The sequence below is a fragment of the Molossus molossus genome, unplaced genomic scaffold (genome assembly GCF_014108415.1).
Source record: "Molossus molossus isolate mMolMol1 unplaced genomic scaffold, mMolMol1.p scaffold_m16_p_14, whole genome shotgun sequence".
Lineage (NCBI taxonomy): Eukaryota > Metazoa > Chordata > Mammalia > Chiroptera > Molossidae > Molossus > Molossus molossus.
Window position 1 is genome coordinate 13,473,088 of NW_023425349.1, and position 6,149 is coordinate 13,479,236.

The following is a 6,149-nucleotide window of genomic DNA, read 5'->3' on the forward strand; positions in this document are numbered from 1 at the left end:
TTGCAAAAAGTCCAGACAGTTAATTAATTCAATCACCCTTCTTTGCCTACAGCTACTGCTGTTTTACATATTCAAATGTGCAGCTGGGAAGGGTGCTCAAAAGCTCGTTCTGGCACTTTTGGAGAGTTTCCCCAATAGTCTTTTTTTTTTTTAAGTTTATTTTTATTGTTGACACTATTACAGATGTCCCCAATCCCCTGCCCCGCTTTGCCCACCTCTACCCAGCCTCTGGCCCCCGTCCCTCTGGCCACCAGCACACTGCTGTCTGTCTGGGTGTCAGAGTGCGGTGTTATTTACCATTGCCAAGGTCTAGAAACAGCCCAAGTGCCCCTCCGTAGATGAGTGGATACAAAAGTTGTAGTACATCATTGCTTCTCTCTCTTTCTCCTGCTTCCCTTCTCTATAAAATTCAATAAAAACATATCCTTGGGTGAGGATAAAAAAAGAAAAAAGCCTGGTACATTTACACAATTGAATACTATGTAGCCTTAAAATAGAAGGAAGTCTTATCTTTTGCAACAGCATGGATGGACCTGGAGATTATTACTCTCAGTGAAATAAGCCAGTCAGAGAAAGACAAGTACCAAATAATTTCACTTATATGTGGAATCTAATGAACAAAATAAACTGGCGAACAAAACAGAAACAGAGGCCTGGATACGCGGAACAGACTGACAGCTGTCACAGGGGTGGTGGTGGTGGGGGGGGGGGCGGGGGGTTGCTCCCGGATGAAAGAAGGTGAAGGGATTTCCCAATAGTCATTGACTTTCTCATATCCAACCTCTGGGTTTCGACGCATGGGGATCTGGCCACGGCACTGAGGATGATCAATTTGGGCAGGGAGATCTTGATTTGGGATGTATCCAGGCCTTCTGTAAGTTTCAAAAAGTTCAGAAGCGCCAGATTCTGAACCCCTCAACCCCTCAACCATAATGACTCAGTCTCTTCTCTTTGTGCCCCTGGAATCTTACTGCTATTTTTCTCGTAACAAGAAAGTATTTGAAGATGTTTTACTTTGATTTATAATTACTTATGTGCATTTTAACCAGCTTATTGAAAGCAGGATAGCAGCAACTCAGTGAAAGGCACTATGGTGTAGCGATTATGAACATGGGCATTAGATTGAAATCTGGGTTCAACCCCTGGTTCCACCACTGAGCTGCTGTGTGGCCAGGCAAATCCCTCTCCTCTCTGAGCCTCCATTTTGCCAACTATAAAATTGGAGCAAAATTGGTCCCTATTGTATATGGTTATTGTGAGAATTAAATGTCAAGTTTAACACAGTGCCTGGCACATAGAAAGAGCTCAACACATGGTAGCTAATGTCAGTTATTCCTGGAATGTCAGTGTGGAAGGGGGTGTCAATGTTGTAGTCTAACGCACTGAGTTTACAGATAAGAAAATAAGCCCAGAAAGTTGAACTGGCAGGTCTAAGTTGATACCATGTTGATGTGTGTTACCCTGGCTGGCCCAATAATATCCATGCTGTTGCCTTGATAGGGGCAGTTCTCACTCTTCTTCCCATCTTCAGAAAAGTCAGGACTTTGAGTTAATTTGACAAACTGGCCTTGAGCACCCGTTATAAAAATAGCCTGAGGCTAGACTAGATGTTGGGCCTAGAAGGTGACTGGCTTAGTAACCCAGCACTCTGGAGAAGACAGTGGATACCTCTGGGAATCGGTCAAGTACTGCTGATGGTGAGGGCTGGCTGGGAAGAGTTCTTCAAAGTAAGGGGGCAGGGGGGCGTGCTAGAAAAACTCTGACCTTGGGACCAGACAGACCTGGGTTTGCATCTTGGCACACCTATGTATTTGAAGGGAGACTTGGCCAAATCTAGAACAAACCAATAACACAAGAAATAACGATAGTAATAGATTATAACTGAATAATGGGGAGAACAGAAAGCTCTCCTTACATTAGAATTCTAACTAATAAATATAGAAGGCATGATGAAAATAGGAAATCGCCAACTGGCAAATACCACCGTAATCATTGTTTTGGGTAAGAATTATCAACAGATGATAAAATTAGTGGGTGAAAGTTTGATTAAAAACAAGCTATTGACAGGCTCAAATATCACCCCCAAGATGCTTATTAATTATAAGAAAATAGTAAGTTTGCCAGGAAGAATCTTGGCAGATACCACCTTAACCAAGAGATTAGAGTTAACATCACCAATTAATGAGACATATTATAACATCATCTGCCTCCCGATACCCCGAGAAAGGCATACATCACTTTTGTGTTATTCTTGCCAAAAAGTGCATTATCTCAATTTAATCAGGAGAACACCACATGAACCTGAATTAAGAAACATTCTATCAAATAACTGGCAAGAAATTCTACGAAGTGTCAATGTCATGAAAGAAACAGACAGAGGAAGTGTCACAGATGAGTGGACAGCAAGGAGACATGACAACTAAATGAGGGTGGAATTCTGGGCCAGAAAAAGGGCACTAATGGGAAACTGATTAACTTTAACTAAGGTCTGTAGTAAATCACCCAATAAAATTGTATCAATGTAATTTCATATTTTTGACAATTGTGGTATGGTTATATAAGGTGTTAGAATTAAATGTCAAGGTGTGACATTTATTTTAGGAAGCTGGGTGAAGGCAATGTAGGGGATTTTTGCAACTCTTTTCTAAGTCTGAAGTTATTTCTAAATGGGAAGCTAAAAAAGAAAGACAGGCCCTGGCCGGTTTGGCTCAGCGGCTGGAGTGACGGCCTGTGGACCAGAGAGTCCCGGGTTCGGTTTCCGCTAAGGGTACGTACCAAAAGAAAAAGAAAAAGAAAAAGAAAGACAGGAAAAAGGTGGCCTTTGGCAAATCTCTCTTTTCTCCGAGCCTTAGTTTTCTCATCTGTAGAGCAGGGCAATAATTCCAATGGACTTCACAGAGTCATGAGGATAAAATGCAACAATGTGAAGTAGCAATGTGTATGTAGTTATCTTAGACAAAGGTATTCTTGCTGTTAGTAGTGGCAGCTCATGTGTCTTGATGAGATGCTTGAGCTGCTAAAACTTCAGGAGGGTTGCCCCCTAATGAGAAACATCTGGCTGCAAGCTACTTCCTCACAGCCATTCGCTATGACCTTGCCCAAGGAAATAATAATGCCAGCTTTGTGGCTGGGCGGCTGTTGTCAAGGAGATGGCGCCAGATAGCCCAGACAGCTGGTGGTAGTGACGTCACCTCTAGGCTTGGCAGAAAGAAAGGCCATGGCGAGACAGAGACAGGGCAAAGGGCTTCATCCCTGACTATGAAAACAGGAAAAACAACTTCCCAAATAGCCTATCCTTTGTATGATGGGTTCTATTTTCAGTTTCCAGGTTCACGAAAGGGCTTAGCACACAATCCAGGAACATAGTCATTTTTCTGAATGGGGCAATGGACTAATCATAAGGAGAACTCCCTCATAGGCTCTTATTTCTTTATAGTTTCCCAAGTATCTAATCAGATAATGCAAGCGTATGAGTGCAGCATTGTCTGCCCCATTTAACACATGGAGAAACTAAGGAGGAGCAAGGGCAAGGTATTCCAGGTCACAGGACGTCAGAGGACTCTCAGAGTCCACTCTACATCGTAGTGTGGACAGTCTGATTGCAGACTGGTACCCAGACCCCCAGTCTGCAGTCAGACTGTCCACACTACGATGTACCTTGGGGCCACCTTGAAGCAGTTGCCCAAGGAGTCTGCTGAACACATTCCTGAAATACTGGTGTCTGGATGTAGATCTCACCTCTTAATCCTAAATTCTCAAGCGGAGAAAAAGAAACAAATAGGGAAGACAGGCTGCCTGAAACAATTAGTGCATTGGCGTTTAGAGAGACCTAAGCTCAAATCCCAGCTCTGCTACTGACCAGCTGTGAGACCTTGAGAAAGTTATTTTTACCTTTCGGCCCCCGTCTTCTCATCTGTAAGCGAAATGGGGATAATAGCTGAGCTACTCCAGAGGGTTGTGGGAGGGTTACATGAGGTGGTACGTGTGATGTGCCTGTCACAAGTGGCACGTAAGAGAGGCTCAGAATTGTCCTGGCTGGTTTTGCTCAGTGGTTAGAGCGATGGCCTGCGGTCCAGAGAGACCCGGGTTCAGTTCCCGCTAAGGGTGTGTACCTCCTCGGTTGCGGTTTGTCCCCGGCCCTGGTTGGTTCGTGTGGGTGGCAGCCACTCGATGTGTCCCTTTCACATCGATGTTTCTCTCTCTTCCTCTCTCTCCCTCCCACTCTATCTGAACAAAAAATAAAAAAATGTCCTCTGGTGAGGATAAAAAAAAAAGAGAGAGAGAGGCTCAGAATGTGTAAATCCTCTTCCTTGTTTCCTTTGTCAAGAGCTTTTATCTGCTGGATGGAAAGTTAGTTCCTTCATTTGAGAAGTGACGATTTGTAACTCAGCCTCCCTCACTAGAACATAGTTGGTTGTGCATTAGTAGCTTTGAAAAACACACAGAGAAATTGCCTCCAGAGCTGTGAGGTCCTGAGACATCCATTCCGTCCAACCCTCTTATTTTACAGATGTAGAAACTGAGGCCCAGAGAAGAGGAGTGGTTGGCCAAAGATCACAGGCAGTCAGTGGCAGAACCAGCTTCCTGCTTTGGGACACACTCGTCTCATGATGGAACTTAGCACTGCCAAGGATGTTGGTTCCAGGGCTCCCAGCACTGCCTCCTCCCTGAGCCAACTGGTTCCTGCTCACTCTTTCAGGGTGTGTTGGTTTACTGCTGATTCTGGGGGTTGTTGAAGATCTGGGAAAGGAAGAGGGACAGGCACAGGACCATGTGCTTTAGTAGCTTCAGGGACACACACACACACACACACACACACGCACACACACACACACAGAGTGAAAACGAGAGAGAATAAATATGGGCTATGTGCAGTTACCATTGACTGAACTGTTCCAGGTATCTCAGGTCATCCTCACATCCTTGCAGGATGGGTTTTTAGCCCCATTTCCCAGATGGATTGAATCATTCAACATGTATTTTGAAACACTTGCTGAGTGGCAGCCACTGTGAGAGGTGGTGGTGGTACAACAGTAAACAACTCAGAATATAGTCTCTGCTCTCGTGGAGCTTCCCGTCAGGTGCAAGAGGACGACACTGAAAAACAAGCAAACAAACATGGAAATCTATACTTGCAAAATGTGGTAAGTGCCACCGAGGAAAAACACCCTTACCAAGGATTCAAGAAAGAGCTTGATGAATACTGGAGGATTAGAGAAGGCCTCTTTCGGAAAGTAACCAAGTGAAGACTGAGGAAACCAAGGCTGAGGGTCGACTTATGCGTGATTACAGGGAAAATCACCATCAACTCGCTTACCCGTCTTTTCAGGTTATTTTTATCCAGGACTCTCCTGACAGCCTGCAGAGGAAGGCAGAGGACCCGACAGGGCAAGGCAAAGGTGGGGCCCCTGGCCAAGCTCTGCCCCATCATGCAGATGTTTGGGACGGCTGTGCTTTAGGAAAGGCAGCAGGGTTAGCAGGGCCCCGAGGCAGCGGCTGGAGCCCGGGACCCGCTCCAGTCTACAAGCTACTGTGCACGACTCTGGGCGAGTCACTGTGTCTCTCTGGGCCTCAGCTTACTGATCTCAAGTGCGTCTGAGCCCCAAAGGTATTAAAGAAATCACCAGGAGAGACGGGAGAGTAAGTGTTGCTGACCGTTTGGCTCACAGGAATGAGCTTGTTTCCAATTAAGTGTGCAAATTACTACTAGAGTTGGGGTTCTACAGGTAAGATTTTTCTAAAGAGAGGCAACACCGGATTATCTAATGAGTTTCAAGTCCAGGCGGAAAAAGGTCTTCCGGCAGAACAGACTGCAAGGTTCGTGGTCATGATTCAGAAAAACACGGAGCAGATTACCCACTCTGAAGGTCCCTGAGCGGCCGGATTCCCAATTCCCGCTTCAATTAACGGACCAAGGCCGACCTTAGCCCTCAACAAAGATGGCGCCCGCCCGGCCTCGGCCTGGCTGCCCTCACCAAACATGGCCGCCGGACTCCCTTTCCTTAGTCTTGCTGGTCCTGGACGTCCTGCCCTTAGTTAAGATGGCGCCCGCCCGCGCTGGCCGGCCCGGCTTCGGTCCCGGCTGGTCGGCTTCACCGCGCGCGCCTCGTTGACCCCGCCTCGTTTCCGTAGGAAGAAGCGCCGGGAAA